The following is a 16,649-nucleotide window of genomic DNA, read 5'->3' as shown; positions in this document are numbered from 1 at the left end:
ATTTGTCAGAATGTTGATGGAGGTTACCTGGGTTGTGGGTTTATAGATTTTTTCCCTTTGTTTTTCTGCATTTTGCACATTTTCGGCCTTGTGCCTAAATTCCTTTTATAGTCAGGAAAAAAGCAATAGATGTTATTTTTAAAGTTCATGGTGGCTTGCGCCCATAATCCCAACACTCTGGGAGGCCAAGGCAGGAGGATTCCTTAAGCCCAGGAGTTTGAGACCAGCCTGGGCAACATAGGGAGACCCCCTCCCCCTTTTTTTTTGACAGCGTTTCACTATGTCCCAGGCTGAAGTGCAGTGGCATGTTCTTGGCTCACTGCAAACTCCGCCTCCCAGGTTCAAGTGATTCTCATGCCTCAGCCTCCTGAGTAGCTGGATTATAGATACTCGTATTTATAGGATCTGAGAATCCTACAAGAGCTAAGCCTCCATTCGGAGCCTGCTGGGGACTTGGAGTTGCTAGCTCACATATTTTTTAGTAGAGACAGGGTTTCACCATGTTGCCCAGGCTGGTCTCAAACTCCTGGCCTCAAGTGATCCACCCATCTCGGCCTCCCAGAGTGCCAGGATTACAGGTGTGAGCCACCGCACCCGGCCACGGGAGACCCCCTCTTAAAACAAGAATGAAAATAAAATAAATAAAAGTTTACTGTCAAAAAGAAAAACACATCACCCAACCTAATCTCCCCCTGGGATTGAGAGATGAGGAAGCAGAGGCCGGAAAGTGTCACGTTCTCTGGTCGCTGGCAGTCAGGGCACCCGAGGCCCAGGCTGGTTTTCTCGTGCTCCAGGCCTGGGGTGTCAGGTGGAGCCCCTGCTTTGCCCAAAGGTCTAGGTGCCTCTGCTAGCACTGCCTGCTTCTGCATTTTTGGCCACAAGGAATGTGGGCCAAAGGCAGGGTCCTTGACCTCTGCCCAGGAGGGTGAAGCAGGCTGGTCCTCCTTGTCCCTGCTCCGAGGCCCCTGTGGCTGTGCCTTTGGAAATGGCTGGCCCAAGCTAGTGTGTGGAGCTGGGACAGACCTCACCGTGGACCTCGTGGGGTCATTCCATGTCCGGGCTGGAAGGGATCTTTCGGTCCAGCCCTTCCTGTTCCTCACCAGGAAACTGAGACCTGAGAGGTCATCTGCCTGGCCCAGAGTGAGTGTAGATGGCGCTTGTGACTCCTGCATGCCACATCCAGACAGTCCCTCAAATGTGGGCTTCCCACGCAAGCAGCCATGCTGGGGATAACTTGGCCGAAACCTGCGACTTAATTAAGAGAAGTATGACTCCTCCTGCAGCCCTGTGCCCCACAGGCTCCCTCCTGCCCCCACTCCTCCTGCAGCCCTGTGCCCCACAGGCTCCCTTCTGCCCCCACCCCTCCTGCAGAGGGGCCTCATGCTGGTGGGTGGGTCCCTGTTGCTGCAATGGGCCCGGGCAGTTTCTGGGCAGTGGAGGCTTGGCTGTCTTCCTGTCCAATGTCCCCTGTAGCCCACGCTGTCCGGGAAGGGCGGGGAAGCGCTCAGCCACTGGGGACTTCACAAGATGGGTATCTGGGAGATGCTGATTGGCAGGCCTGGCTCCCATGGCCCACAGGCAGGTCAGAGGTCACAGTGCTGAGCTGGGCTGAGTTGGCAGCTCAGGGCAGTGGGGGTGGGGGTACCTTGCTCAGCCGTGGGCCTCTCTGGCACCAGGGTTTGGAGTTTACTGTAAACAACTCCTTCAGTTTTTCCTTCTCTCGTGGGCCACCAGCAGAATTGAGGGGCCCTCTGTTGATGAGGTGTAGCCTGGGAGGGGGTAGTTGTCTGTCTACCTGATCCTTGTGGACAGGTGACCACAGGCTTCCTGCCCCGGGGGGCTGGGGGAAAGATCGGGGAGGCCTCTCTGGCTTCCCCACTTGGAAGGAAAGTACGGGCAAAGGGGGGACACATTTCAGCCAGTACCCTCTGGCCGTGCTGGGGGCACAGTGCCCGCCCTGCCGACACGAGGGGTCAGTTCTCTCCAGGATTGAACTTCAGCCTTCAGTGCAGGGCAGATGACCACTCGGAGGCCCAGAGGACTCACATCACGAGAGAGAAGAATAGATTGCCCAGCGCCTGGAAGCTGTGACCGCACGGGCACTGAAGATTCAACAGAAAAGCGGGACACACGGGTGACCTGAAAGTCCCAGGGTCGGTGTGGTTAGCCCCAGATAGCTGGGGAGCTTCGGGTACCAGGCTTAGCAGGGGAGGAAGGCCCCCATGACAGTTTGCTGGGGCCGCTGCAACAAAGCCCCACGAACTTTGGGGGCTTAAGACGGTTCTAGAGGCCAAAAGTCCAAAATCAAGGTGTCGACCAGGCTGATCCTTTGGGGGCTCTGTGGGAGGCTCCGGCCCAGGCCTCTCTCCCAGCTTCTGGTGGCTCCCGGGTGCTCCTGGGCATGTAGATACGTCACGCCACTCCCTGCTCCGTGTTCACATGGCCTTTTGTCTGTGTCTGTGTGTCTTGTAAGGACGCTTGTCATTGCATTTAGAGCCCCCGCCCAAATCCAGGATGCTCTCATCTTGAGATCCTTTATTGCATCTGCAAAGACCCTATTCCAACTCCTGTCACGTTCACAGGTCCGAGGGCTAGGGCTCTGGCATGTCTTTTGGGGGTCACTATTCAGTCCACTGCAGCAGCTGATCTTAGGGGAAGCAGAATGTTCTAGGCTTGGGGTGAGCGGAGGGAGTGCTGGGTGGGTAGCAGGAGACCAGGCTCGGAGAGACTGCCGATGTCTTCTGTCTGATGAGGGCGTGATGAGGTTCTCATCTCGGGTCCTCTGAATGGTGGCTGCCTCTGAGGAGACCCTTTCCCCTGGACCTGCCCCTCCAGAAACCTCCACTTAGGTCCAGGTCCCGAGGTGGATGGTAAGAGGTGGCTGTCCCTGCCACACTTGATGGGTGAGTGTGTGAACAAGGCTGGGAGCGGGATACTTGTCATTTCTGTGGACAGATTCCAGAGGCTTATGAATCTGCTGCTGGGGAAGGTGCCTGATCTAGCCTGACCCCCCACCCCCCACCTCCCCCTTCCCACCCCCCTTCACCAACCCTGTTCCCAGAACTTCACTTCCCCAAAGGCAGGCGCCGTTTCCTGGACTTCTCAGCAGCTACCCCCTACCCCAGACCCCTCTCCTGTAGGCCCCTCTGGTCTCAGCGCCCACTCCTTCCTGGGCTCCTGCCCCCTACCGCTAGGCTTCTGGGCAGAAGTGTGGGCCCCCCTCGCTGTGTCTGGCTCTCGGGGTATACCAGAGGTCCTCCCAGGGGCCCACCCTGCCCGCTAGGTTTCCAGGGAGCTTTTTGAGTTCTTAGTTGGGCTTGTCTCAGAGCAGGAGGGGCCCCGGCCGAGTCCAAGAGTCCCCTCGGTCACACCCTGGGCTGTTTGGAGCAGCCAGGCAGCCTGTCTTCTGGAGGCGCTGCCTCTCTCTGGTTACCCCTTCTGGAATCTTCTGCGTCCAGTTGTGGCCTTTCCTACACAGCACACCCACCACCCCCTTTTATCTGTGACTCTTCTTTGTCAACCTCCTCATGTCTTTGAGAATGGAGACCAGGTCCCCCTCACCCTGGAGTTCAGCAGAACCTAAACCAGGCAGATCTGTGTAGGTTCACGTGGGGGGCTCTGTGGCCACTGTGGCTCTGCCCTCACCTCCAGCCCAGCTTGGCGTGCTTTGGGTCATATCATTCAGTGCTGGTCCTCCAAACCTCTTCCCTGGCTCTGCAGGCCAGGGAAGCAGCTGGCTCCTGGGTGCAGCTGTGACCGGAGCCTGAACTCTGCTCCCTGGGGTCACCGTTCCCTGTAATTAGGCTGCAGCTTATATTGGCTCGGGCAGAGGCCATCTGCTGCCCGCCTTGGGGCCACAACACAGAGAGCCCCGTGATTAATGGAGGCTCCACCTGGGCCAAGTGGCCACTGGTGTTAGGCGCTTTTTTTTTTTTTTTTTTAAGTGCTTGTAACATTTCCCTTAATCGACAATGAGACGAGGAGGGAGGGAGGGGTGGCTTCTCTGCCCAGGCAGATCAGGAATGGTCACCACCTGTGTGTGCAGTGACAGGTCTGGGAACAGACAAGGGAGAGCTTGTCCAGGAGGCTGGACCCTCACACCGATGCTGCCTGTGCCTGGCAGCTCCGTCCCGGACCTCAGAACAGACACTGACCAACACGCTCCTCAGGGTCTCCAGGTCCGGGTCCTGGTGTCCGGCAGAGCTTCCCATCGATGGGAAGGAGCACAGGGCAGCCTTGCTGGTTCCTCGCGGGGAGCTGGGATGCATTTCTAAGAGCAGCATGCGTGAAGCCTGGGGTCTGGGCAAAGGAGTGTTTGGGAAAGTGTCTGCTGTTGTTGGAGGGTGGGGAGTAGAGGGGAAGGAGGGACACGCGGTGGGCTGAGGTGGTGGCTGGTGACCCTTTGGTGGGGACGAGGGGCTCTGAGCAGACCCGGAGCCAGCATCACGTTTTTCTGTCTCCAGAATCGAGGTCGGAGAGCTGCCAGAGAGGCCCTGGTGGGGTGTCTGGGGCCACCTAAAGGACGTGGGGGGATTAAAGCTGAGGAAAGCCTCATTTTGGGGGACTCCGTACTTAACCTTTGAGTTCCTCAGAGCTGCAGCCTGTGGTTTTTAGAAGTCAATCACCTCCCAGGGCCTCCCTCCTGCCTTCAGCGACTGCCATTTATCAGGGAGTCTTTGACCCAAGGAGACCCGAAAGGTCATCTGGTCCCTCTCCTATCCCCAGGCAGGCCACACCTAGACTCTCCCACACAGATCCCGCCTCACACTTCTGCTGCCTTCCACAAGGGAGGGAGGGTGGGCGGCCCTCTCACCCAGGCCCTGGTGGCCCCACCCCAGCCAGGAAATTCTTCCTCTTTATCTGCCTCACATCTCTTCCCCTGCGGCTTCCGCCCATTTCCCCTCAATCTGCTCCTAGTGGAGCAGCCAGCAGCTGGTTTAAAACCCGGGGGTGGCGGGTGGGGGGAGCCCTAGACCAGTGTATCACATCTGAGTGTGTGCCAGATGTGCTCCCATTCCCATAACTGATTTAGTAAAGAAAAAAGGAAGTCCAGCAACTTAGCACAACTTTAAAGTCTGCCTGGAATGACCCTGTGGCTGCCGGAACCAGGGGCACGCGGTATGGCGGGAGCAGGCACAGAGAGGCCTTCGTCCCGGATCTGTCGCTGTTGCCCTCTTGGAGGCTGGGCTGTCTTTCAAGAAGAAGACCCAAGGCCCTGTGAGCGGCGGCCTCCTCTGGAGCCTTTACTGTGGTCTTGGTTTTGCTCTGCATAAAGAGAGATGGCATGAAGCAGAAGCTGCTACGTGGCTGTCCCAGGTGGGCGCCCATAGTCCCAGCTACTCGGGAGGCTGAGGCAGGAGAATGGCGTGAACCCGGGAGGCGGAGCTTGCGGTGAGCCGAGATCGCGCCACTGCACCACAGCCTGGGCAACAGAGCAAGACTCCGTCTCAAAATAATAATAATAAAAAAAAGAATAGAGAAATCTTTCCCAGAAGGCCTGCAGCCACCTCCCCTTCATTTAAAAAAAAAAAAAAATTGTACATTTCCTTTTTTTTTTTTTTTTTTGAGACAGAGTCTCGCTCTTGTTGCCCAGGCTGGAGTGCAGTGGCGCAATCTCGGCTCACTGCAAGCTCCGCCTCCCGGGTTCACGCCATTCTCCTGTCTCAGCCTCCCGAGTAGCTGGGACTACAGGCGCCCGCCACCACGCCCGGCTAATTTTTTGTATTTTTAGTAGAAATGGGGTTTCACCGTGTTAGCCAGGGTGGTCTCGATCTCCTGACCTCGTGATCTGCCCGCCTCTGTCTCCCAAAGTGCTGGGATTACAGGCGTGAGCCACCGCGCCCGGCTAATTTTTTTTGTATTTTCAGAAGAGTTGGGGTTTCACTGTGTTAGCCAGGATGGTCTCGATCTCCTGACCTTGTGATCTGCCCACCTCTGCCTCCCAAAGTGCTGGGATTACAGAAGTGAGCCACCGCGCCCGGCTAATTTTTTTTGTATTTTCAGAAGAGACGGGGTTTCACTGTGTTAGCCAGGATGGTCTCGATCTCCTGACCTCGTGATCTGCCCGCCTCTGCCTCCCACAGTGCTGGGATTACAGGCATGAGCCACCGCGACCGGCCGCACGTTTCCATTCTTAAACAGGTGGCTCTCTGACCCTGGGTGTGGTTACTCCAAGACCCTTCTCTGGTGGGGCACGATTCTTACGTCCCTTGGGGGACACCTGGTAGTGAAAGGGACCCTTGAATGACTACGGTGGGACAACAGATGTGAGCTGGGGTTGTCCCAGGAAGGCTGGATGTATGGGCCTCTTGAGCCAGAGGAGACACAGCAGAAAGGTCTGCGGCCGATGGGACCGAGCAGGAGAATGGCTGGTGGAGGCTGGGGCAACGCGCTTGCCCACTGTGAAGGGCCTGTGTGAGCTGATGGCTGATGAGAGGGTGGTGGGGCGAGGCTGCCTCCTGCCAGGCTAGACCAGCTCCAGGACACCCATATCCCCTTTTCAGAACCGGTGACTCAGTGGCTAGAAGGGGCTTCAGAATTGACGGGACACTCAGAGAGTCGAACGGAATGGCCGGAGTGGCCACAGCAGGCTCAAGGCCTCTTCCCCTTTCTTTTCTGTGTTCTGTTCCTGGGGTCTATATCTTGGGGTTGCTGTAACAGAGTGCCACAACCTGGGGGCTTACAAACATAGCTTCCGGCGGCTCCTGGAGATTCCCGGCATTCCTTGGCCTGCAGATGCATCACCACCATCTCTGATCTCTGGCCCCCGTCTCCATGTGGCTTTCTCCCCGTCTGTGTGTCTTTCTCCTTTTCTTTTATAAAGATGCTCACCATTGGATTTAGGGCCCACTAAATTCAGAATGATCTCACCTTGAGATCCTTACCTTAATTACATCTGCAAAGATCCATTTTCCAAATGTGATCATGTTTGCAGGTTAAAGGAGTTAGGACTTAAGACATATCGTTTTGGGGGACATTTAATAAACCCGGAGTTGGTGCCAGTGTCCCCTGCCGACACCATAGCAGAGTCTGGAGTTTCCTTGTAAAGGAATCCATAGGACTTCTTTTCTCTTCTGGAGGGATGAGACTGTAGCTGGGCTGGGGAAAGCTGCTGGTTCAGGCTGGGGCTGGTTCAGCTGGTGCCGGCTTGCCAGGTTGTTAGAGAGCTTTATCCAGGGAGAAATTAACATCACAAAGTTGGGGGATAAGAGAAGGTTTGGAATCCCAAGGGCTGGCTGTTGAGGTCAGCTGCCCACCCCCTTTACGGGGACCCAGGCCTGCCAGTGCTCCATTTCTGGAAGGAATGCTGTGGGCTGCTGTGCCCCATAGGCAGGGTGGAGGGTCCCCTTGCAGCCAGCGAGCTGCTCTTCCTGTAGCGTGCAGAGGGAAGGAGGAGGCTTGTTTATTTCTCTTGGCCTCAGCCGAAAATCCAACCACAGGCACATCATCATTGCAGAGTGAGCCAGGCCTCCTGGGTGGGGCTGTGATGAGCAGGAAGGACCCCCGGAGTGCCTGGGACTTCTCGGGCCCAGGGTTGCCAGAGGCAGAGAGAAAGAAGCCTCCTTCTAACACTTGAGCAAAGATAGTCATCAGAACCCATCAGATGGGGCAGGGTGACCTCACAGTCACCCTGAGTGGCCTCCTGTGGCTCTTCCCTGGGTGCCGACCCCCCTGGTGCATTTGAAGTTTTCAGGGATACTATTGACGCTCCCTGCACCTCCATCCAGGGGTTGGTGGAAATGGTTCTTTTCCTCCTTGTCCAGAGGCACCGTGGATGATGACCCCAAGTCCCAGACCTCAGTCATCGGGCCATGTGTGCAGATAAGCCTGGGCAGTCAGTAACCCTTGGCCACCAAGCTGGCCTCCTGTGGACTGGGCCGGCACTGGAGGCAGGTCTTAGCTGCTAGCGCCATGGCCCAGCCAGGCCTGGCCTTGGGAAGGCAGAGGGGGAGGGGACTGGGAAAGGGATTGAGCTGGCGGGCGGGGTGGCACCCCGGTTCTTCCCTCCCAGACCTTTGGCAGGTTTGAACCATCTGGCTGCGGCTCTCTAAGGAGGGAGCACCTCCTCCGCCTTGATGTGGACTTTGCCTTCTGTTGATGTTGTCTCTGTGGGGAGCCCGGGGGCCGGCCTCCACTGACACTGCTGTTTCCTGGCTTCCCTTTGCAGGCTCTGCTCAGCTTCACTGCACCTATTTTTATGCCCTTCCTTTTGGACTGTTTTGCTGCCTGAGAACACGCCCCTCCCCATCACCCCAACTGTGTCCTCCTCCCTATCTGGAGCCTGCTCCACCTGCTCCAGGAGCCACCTCCCTCCTCCACCAAGCAGCCCAGTCCAGGGGTGGGGCTAATTTGTGTCCCTCCAGAAGCAGGTCCTGAGACAGGGATTTCAGTGGGAGGGGACACCAGGGGATGCCTGAGTGTGGGAATGGGCCAGGCAGGGAATCCAGCCAATAAAGGGTGCCTCCTCAGCTCATTGTGACCACAGGTGGCCGCCCAGCCCCCGTACCGGGCAGCATGGGGAGACTGCAGACTGTGCCCCCAGCCTTGTCACACCTGGGGTTGGGGAAGGGAGCTGGGGTTTTTATACTTCAGTTCTTGGCTAAGGACTGCACTGTTTACTCCTTCCAGCCTTCCGAGGGCTTGGGCACTAGTAAAGGCTCTGGGTGGAGACACAGAAATAGGCCATGTAAAGTCAGTGGGTGTGATTGGTGGCAGTAAGGACAGGACAGCCTCTGCCACCAGCAAGGTGACCACACATGTCAGCATGCACAGCCCCCACAGATGCACACCCAGGAGATGGTAATTACACCACCAACAGTCATCCTTGCTGTGTGCTGTGCCTGCACCCAGGGCATCTTATTTTTTTTTTAATTTTTTTGAGATGGAGTTTCGCTCTTGTTGCCCAGGATAGAGTGCAATGGCACGATCTTGGCTCACCACAACCTCCGCCTCCTGGGTTCAAGCGATTCTCCTGCCTCAGCCTCCCGAGTAGCTGGGATTATAGGCATGCACCACCACGCCTGGCTATTTTTGTATTTTTAGTAGAGATGAGGTTTCTCCATTTTGGTCAGGCTGGTCTCGAACTCCTGATCTCAGGTGATCTGCCCACCTCAGCCTCCCAAAGTGTTAGGATTACAGGCATGAGCCACCGTGCCCGGCCTCAGGGGCACCTTATTACCCCATCACCTCCTACAGCAGGTGACACTGAGAACACTGAGGCTCAGGGTAGACTGTGGTTATGTCACTCTCCTGTTTGGTTCTCCTGCTGTCAGCCCTGAAATAAAGAGCACAGTCCCCGTGCAGGCCCATATGTCCTGTCTCCAGCCCTGGAGCGGTCCTTCAGCTCCTCGAAGGCACACCAGGCCTTTGGTCCTCGTCCCCCAAGTCCTGGATAAATAGGAGGCGAAGGAGCCTTCACAACTGGACCCCGCTCTGCCAGTGCCAAGGCCCTGCCTCACTCCCCACCCCACCCTACACAGATTGGGGATCTGTGCCAAGGTCCAGCGTCACAGGAGAGTGAAGACAAGGAGGTGCTCATGGCGTACACGCTGCTGGACTCGCTCTGAAGATCCTAAGGGTTATGGGGAGTTACCTGCCAGGTGAGGTTTTCCCGTGGCTTTTTCCTGCAGGCTCAGGGTAGCGTACAGGGAGGTGCCTCCGTACTCCCTGGCACCATCTGTCCGGGTTCCCTGAGCCCTGACCCTGGCTCCCAGGTAGCCAGTGTTTCTTCAGGGACAGAACCTGCTTTGCTACTGCTCAGAGGAGACCCAGTTTGACCAGGGCTAGCGCTCCTGGAACCTGAGCCCGGAATTCCACCCTGCCCTGGGCAGAGGCCACGTGGCTCCCTCCTACGAGAGCTGAGCTGCACATGAGTTTGTTCTGACCTTGGGCTCTAGCATTTCTTTGCATGACATTTGTCCTAGGCCGGAACAGGGCTCTGTGGCTTGCTTGGTATTCCCTCCCCAGACTGAGGCCTGATATGTGCACCAGGAAGTGCTTGATCTGGTTTCAGGAGCTGGGAGCAGTTTGCCAGGCAGCCTGCGGTCAGAGCAGGGGCCTTAACAATGGTCCCTTGTGCAGCACATTCCTCTCTAAACAGGCCCAGATCCAGGCTGCTCCTGCTTCGACCCCCCCCATGGGCCTGGAGGGGAAAGTTCGCATCTGGAGGGTGGCCCACTGTGGCCTCTCTTTGTGTCGCAGCTGAGACCATAGGTGCTTGAGGATAGAAGCCTTGTGCCCATCCTGGGCTGTGAGATGTTTTTCCAGAGGTGGGGATGGGGATGGGCCAGCGTGCAGTTATCCACACCCTCCAGCTTGTTGGCATCAAGGTCTGTGTGTGGTTTTTTTTTTTTTAAATTTTGCTTTTCCAACATGGAGTCTTGCCATTTGCCCGGGCTGGTCTCGAACTCCTGGCTCAAGCGATCCTGTTGCGTCGGGTTCCCAAAGTGCTGGGATTATAGGTGTGAGCCACCACGCCCAGCCAGTACCAAGGTGTGTTTTTTAAGAGCAATATCGGCCGGGCGCGGTGGCTCACGCCTGTAATCCCAGCACTTCGGGAGGCGAGGCGGGTGGATCACAAGGTCAGGAGATCGAGACCATCCTGGCTAACATGGTGAAACCCCATCTCTACTAAAAATACAAAAAAATTAGCCGGACATGGTGGCCGGGCACCTGTAGTCCCAGCTACTCCGGAGGCTGAGGCAGGAGAATGGCGTGAACCTGGGAGGTGGAGCTTGCAGTGAGCCAAGATTGCGTCACTGCACTCCAGCCTGGGCGACAGAGCAAGACTCTGTCTCAAAAAAAAAGAACAATATCGATGGTTTTATTCCCTGAACATGCTAAGTGATCCCCATGTAGTATAAGCATCTCAGAAGGCAGGAAATTGTAATGAACAACACCCACCGCCATTCATTCCATCCAGAAATCGTTATTTTCTGTGCGGGTGCGAGCGTGTGTGTGCGTGCAAACTGCACATGTGTGTGTGAGATGGAATTAGGATCTTTGTATACATCTTGTATCCTGCTATTTTTACTTAATATTCTCAGCATTTCTCATCTTCAAAAATGTGATTTTGATGATGGTGCAGGCCTTTGACATATGGGTTTAGAAAATCTGCGGAAACCCGGATTGTTTCCAGGGTTTGTGAGTTTAATGCTGATGCAAATGTCTTCCTACATAAATCTTTCTGTACTTCTGATTATTTCCTTGGGATAAATTCCCAGAAGTGGGCCAAAGCACATGAATGGTCTTCAGGCTTTTGGAGCAAGTTGAGATCGGTGGGGAGTGGAGAAGGGATCCAGGGAGGCTTTTGGGAGCTTGCGAGGCTGGAGTCTGGCTTTAGGGGACTTGAATTCACAGATGAAGGAGATGGCTGGCAAAGGTGGGAACCTCCTGCTCTATGGGTGGAGGGGTGACACTGCTTTACCTTCCAGTGACAGCATGGGGATCCTCCCAACATGACCTGGCTCCGCATCTTTCTGACACTGTGCACGGTCCACAGTTGTGATGCTCAGCTGGGAGCCTCTTCTGTGTCCCTCGGTTGCATTAACTCCTTGCAGACAGAGGAGGAAGCCGTCCGGTGCTCCTCCCTGCTGCGTGGGTCCTTTGAATCTGCCCAGTTGGGCCTGTGGATCTGTGCAGTCACGTAGGGGGGTCTAAAATCTGCAAAATGACAAGCTCACGAATAATCTTGCTTCTGTGGGTGAATGTGGATACCCCTTGGCTGCCTCTCCCTCCATAGGGAAGATGGAGATGCATAAAGTGACAAGGACCTGCCCCTGGGCAGGTTATGCCGGTTCCCCTGTGAGGTGGTGGCAGGGGGCTTCCCAGGAGGTCTGCACGTTGGGTAGAGAGGGGTGACTGTGTGTGACTGCAGGACCCAGGGCGCAGTGTTAGGACTCTGATGGGGGAGGAGAGGCTGGGGAACCCTGTTCTGCCAGCCTGGTGACAGGCATCTCCTAATCTTTCCCGGCTGGGTACAACTCACAGCGTCCTCCGTGGGGAGGCAGTTGCCCATGAGGCATCCCTGGCAGGGATGATCTTGTTTCATTGCCAAATATCCCAGCAGTGAAACAAGAATCTAGAGTGATGTGATTCCTCCGATGACTACTCCAACCATCTGGGGTTTTTGTGAGACTCCAAGAAGGGGGAAAGAGGCAGCTCTCGCTCCTCTGGGCTTCTGATGTGGCAGCTCTGGAGTGGCCACGTGTCTGTGGGCCCACGGTGGGCCATTTGTCGAGTGTGGTTGTGGTGGGATTGGGGCTGGGCTGGAGAGTGGGTGACCACACCAGCGAGACTGACCCTGGGCCACTGTGCAGCCCGACGGTTTCATCTTCCCAGGGGTCTCGTTGTGAGTGTCCTGGGGCTGCCGGAACAAATTAGTGGAAACCAAGTGGCCCAACAAAGATTGATTCGCTCGTGGTTCTGGAGGCCAGAAATTTGAAATCAAGGTATTGGCAGGACCGCCCTTCCTCTGACAGCTCGAGGGGAGGACCCTTCCCTGCCTCCTCCAGCTTCCGTTGGCTCCGGCGCTCCTTGGCTTCGGCAGCATCTCTGCAGTCTCTGCTCTGTCATCACGTAGCCCTCTCCACCATGTCTCTTTGTGTCCCGAGTCCCCTTCTGCCTTTCTCCTATAAGGACACCGAGCACTGGATTTAGAGCCCATCACAAATCCAGGATAGTCTCATCCCGGGATCCCGAATCACATCTGCAAAGACCCTTTTTACAAATAAGGTCACATTTGTGGGTTCTTGGGGTTAGGCATTAGACATGTCTTTTTGGGGGTCACTAGTCAACCCTCTACAGAGCCTCAGACGAAAGTGAATCTTCGCAGGCTGAAATGGGGGTGAAGGTCTAGTGTGTCCCTCCTCCTTGGGAGCTCCCTTAGGGCTTGTGCCTATCCTGTGATCTTGTGATCCAGCCTTTTTTTTTTGAGATGAAGTCTTGCTTTGTCACCCAGGCTGGAGTACTGTGGCACGATCTGGGCTCACTGCAACCTCTGCCTCCCGAATTTAAGTGATTCTCCTGCCTCAGTCTTCCAAGTAGCTGGGATTACAGGCGCCCACCCCCATGCCTGGCTAATTTTTTTGTGTTTTTAGTAGAGACAGGGTTTTACCATGTTGGCCAGGCCGGTCTCGAACTCCTGACCTCAGGTGATCCGCCTGCCTTGGGCCTGCCTTGGCCTCCCAAAGTGCTGGGATTACAGGCGTGAGCCACCACGCCTGGCCTTTAGTAGGTTTTGGTTGTCTTTTTTTTTTTTTTTTTTTTGAGACAGTCTCACTCTGTCATCCAGGCTGGAGTGTAGTGGTGTGATCATGGCACACTGCAGCCTTGACCTCCTGGCCTCAAGTGATCCTCTCACCTCAGCCTCTCGAGTAGCTGGGATTACAGGCATATGCCACCACCCCTGGCCAATTTTTGTATTGTTTAGGGGAGTCAGGGTTTCGCCATGTTGCCGAGGTTGGTCTTGAACTCCTGGACTCAAGTGATCTGCCCACCTTGGCTTCCCAAAGTGTTGGGGTTACAGGCATGAGCCACCACACCTGGCTTAGTAGGTTTTCTAGAAGCACCTGAGGCCTGGTGAAGGCATGGTGTCATGGAGTAGAGAACATTCAACTCTGTTCCCGGGGGGCCGGAACACACCCCCTGCAGCCAATCTCAACAGTCATGACGTGGCCGGGATGACGTGGGGAGGGGTTGGTGTGGACTGTGTGGGGGGCCAGCCCCCCTGGGAAGGGAGCTGGAGCGGGCTTGGCTTTGAGGAGGATTCACAAGAGGAGGAGGAGGAGGCGGCGGTGGCATGCTCGTTTGGGGGGATGGCATGAGCCAGGTGGGCACCTCTTCATTTAGGTGTCACCTTCTTGACATTCCAGCAGGGACATGGTTTCCTTGGGGAAGATGGACACCCCCAGAATGGGGCATCTCCTGCGGAAGATGGACACCTCCAGAGTGGGGCGTCTCCTGTTCTCACTGTTCTCCTAGCAGACAGTTGTATTCTCTCACAGTTCTGGAGGCTGTGAGATCTCCTGGCTGTTACCTGGAACAAACCTGCCTTTGAGCAGCGCCGTCCTGATGGTGGGGTGGCCCCTGCGGGTGGAACAGCCCCTGCTGTCTCAGAGCTTACTTAGAGCTAGTGGGCATGGGAGTGGTGCTGGACCAAAACACCCAGAGGGATCATAGAGCTGGACGGTAAGCGCAGGGGCCAGCTAGTGGGGAGGGAGGGACCCATCCATGAAGACACCAAGCATTGAAAGAGAAGAGAGGACCGCTGGGGACCGGCACGCATGTGCATTTTGCACAGATGGCCAAGGTGGTGAGGCGCCAGCCACGCAGACAACTGGAGGAAGGAGGAGTGCCCTGGGGGAGGGGCCAGCTCCGGTTCTAGAATGATCTGCTTGTGCACGTGGGCCTGGCTGGAATAAATCACTACATCTGCACTGTAGACTCAATCATAAGCTCGTACCAGGGCAGGTTCTGCTTTGGTGCAGGGTCTTAAATCATGAGTTGGCCATGGTGGCGGTGACTCCAAGGGGACTCCCCAAGGAGGGAGTGAGTTCACCAGATCTCCCAGGGAAGGTCGTTTGTTTTCTTGGGTTGGACCTGGGACAAGGCCTTCTCCTGTCTAGTTTCTGTTCTCCAACGTGGCCAAACGGAAGGATGCTGGGGACACCTGGAAGCCAGCCCCTGCTCTACAGCACCCATAGGACAGAGGCACACCATGTGGGGACAGTTTGGACAGTGCTCAGGAGGCAGGGGGCAGATCAGAGGACCGCAGGAGGCCCTGGGAACCACATGAAGACCCAGGCATTCAGCTCTGCACTTTCTGGCATCAGCCCGATGTGCAGTCTGGCTCTGTGTCTACCCTGTGCCTCACTTTCCCCATCTGGACGGGGGGTATTGGTACTCTTTACGTCCCAGGGTTAAGCGGCTATAGATGTGATGAGCTCGGTAAGCCCATCTCATTACATTCAGTTCTGGGCATCGAACCCTGGACTTTCTGGCTGGTAGAAGTAGGACATTCAACCTTTCCTTGGGGCCCTGGGGCTTCTGCAGAATCGGAACAGAGCCAGCAGTTTGCATGCAGGGTGCAGAGGGACGCAGTGACACCATGTCGGGAGCCCACACCTGGCACGCCCCTGACTCTGAGGCTCAGGATCCTGCTGCCTTGCGGCCACGTGATCAGCCAGAGGTCATGGCTGGACCCACAGGCGAATACAGCCTGTGGATTTGATTTTGTTTGGCCCTGCAGTGTTTTGTTTTGTTTTTAGTTTTAGTTTTTGGAGACAGAGTCTCGCTCTGTCACTCAGGCTGAGTGCAGTGACACGATCTCAGCTCTGCAACCTCTGCCTCCCGGGTTCAAGCGATTCTCCTGCCTCAGCCTCCCGAGTAGCTGGGACTATAGGTGAGTGTCAACATGCCCAGCTAATTTTTTTTTTTAGTAAAGATGGGGTTTCACCATGTCAGCCAGGCTGCTCGGTGTTTTAAAAAGGGCTTGTTTTGCTTTGTGTCAGCGTTTAAAGATTAGGAGATACCATATAAAGATCCTGATTTCTACTCTCTTGAGAAGTGAACAGCTCTGGCCATGCCGGGCCCATATCCTCCAGGGCAGTGATGGAGCTGAGACAGGGCCTCTGACAACTGAGAGTTTCCTGGAGTCCACGGGGCTCCTAGCCCAGCTTCGGGTGGAGGTTGAGCTTAGTGACCCAGGATTTTGTCTGTGTCCACCAAGAAGGAGAGGTGTCCGTGGCTTAGAGAGGGTGCCCACAGGAGTGCCTTGCCCAGGAAGCTGGCAGCTGAGGCGGCCAGGATTAGGGCGTTGGGCTTCCTCTTCCCCTCCCCAGTGCCTGAGTGCATTTGGAGGAAGAGAGACCCGTGAGGGGAAGACACTGAAATGGTCCTGGAGAGCTATTGTTGGGGGCTGGGAACCAGCTGTCATCCCTTTTCCTGTGGGCAGAGGAGGCAGTGGTGGGATCCCATGAGACCCGGACTCTGTGGCCTGGTGAGGCAGGGAGTGGCTGGGGAGACACTGTGGGTCTCCACGGGGGTGTGCTGTGGGCCTGGCCTGGGGAAGGAGCTGGTGAATGTGCCTGCCATGTGGGTCCCTCCCTGCTCGGGCGCTGATAACCAGGAGCGCTGGCTCTCATTTGGAGTGCGGTTGTGGGGACTGTGGAGGTGGCAGCTTCCCAGGTACCATCCCCACCACCTCCGAGGGAGCAGACCCTGGTGGAGAGGCAGGATGGCTGCAGGGCGGGAGCTGGGTGGTTGGCATCACTGCACGGGCTTGTAGTATTGGATGGGAAGATGCAGGAGAGGCTGATGGCTGAGAAAGTTGGTTCCTGTGGACTAAGCTGGGGGAGCCGGACAACCGAGTGGTTAGAACCTTGGGCTCTGGTATCAGCCTGATGTACAGTCTGGCTCCGTGTCTACCCTGTGCCCCACTTTCCCCATCTGTACTGGGGGTATTGGTACTCTTTACGTCCCAGGGTTAAGCGGCTGTAGATGTGATGAGCTCGGTAAGCCCAGCGCCTCGGTGGCACTAAAAGCTCCGGTGTCCGCTCTTGGTGTCATTGATGGGGTTTTGTTCCCGCTGCAGTTCTGATTGGCTACCGTTGTGGTCACTTATTATTGGAGGCATGTCCCCCGCTGTGGCT

At 56.1% G+C, this 16,649-nt stretch overlaps 1 protein-coding gene across 5 annotated transcripts in view; it reads left to right on the top strand.

Annotated features, from left to right (window-relative positions):
• Positions 1–16,649, top strand: part of SEPTIN9 (septin 9) — a 218,731-nt gene that overhangs the window by 102,610 nt on the left and 99,472 nt on the right. The gene's annotated exons all lie outside the window — the stretch shown is intronic.

This window comes from Nomascus leucogenys, chromosome 14 (assembly GCF_006542625.1).
Source record: "Nomascus leucogenys isolate Asia chromosome 14, Asia_NLE_v1, whole genome shotgun sequence".
Taxonomy (NCBI): Eukaryota; Metazoa; Chordata; class Mammalia; order Primates; family Hylobatidae; genus Nomascus; species Nomascus leucogenys.
The sequence above is the reverse complement of the archived record's forward strand: the minus strand, read 5'-3'. Positions and strand labels throughout refer to the sequence as shown.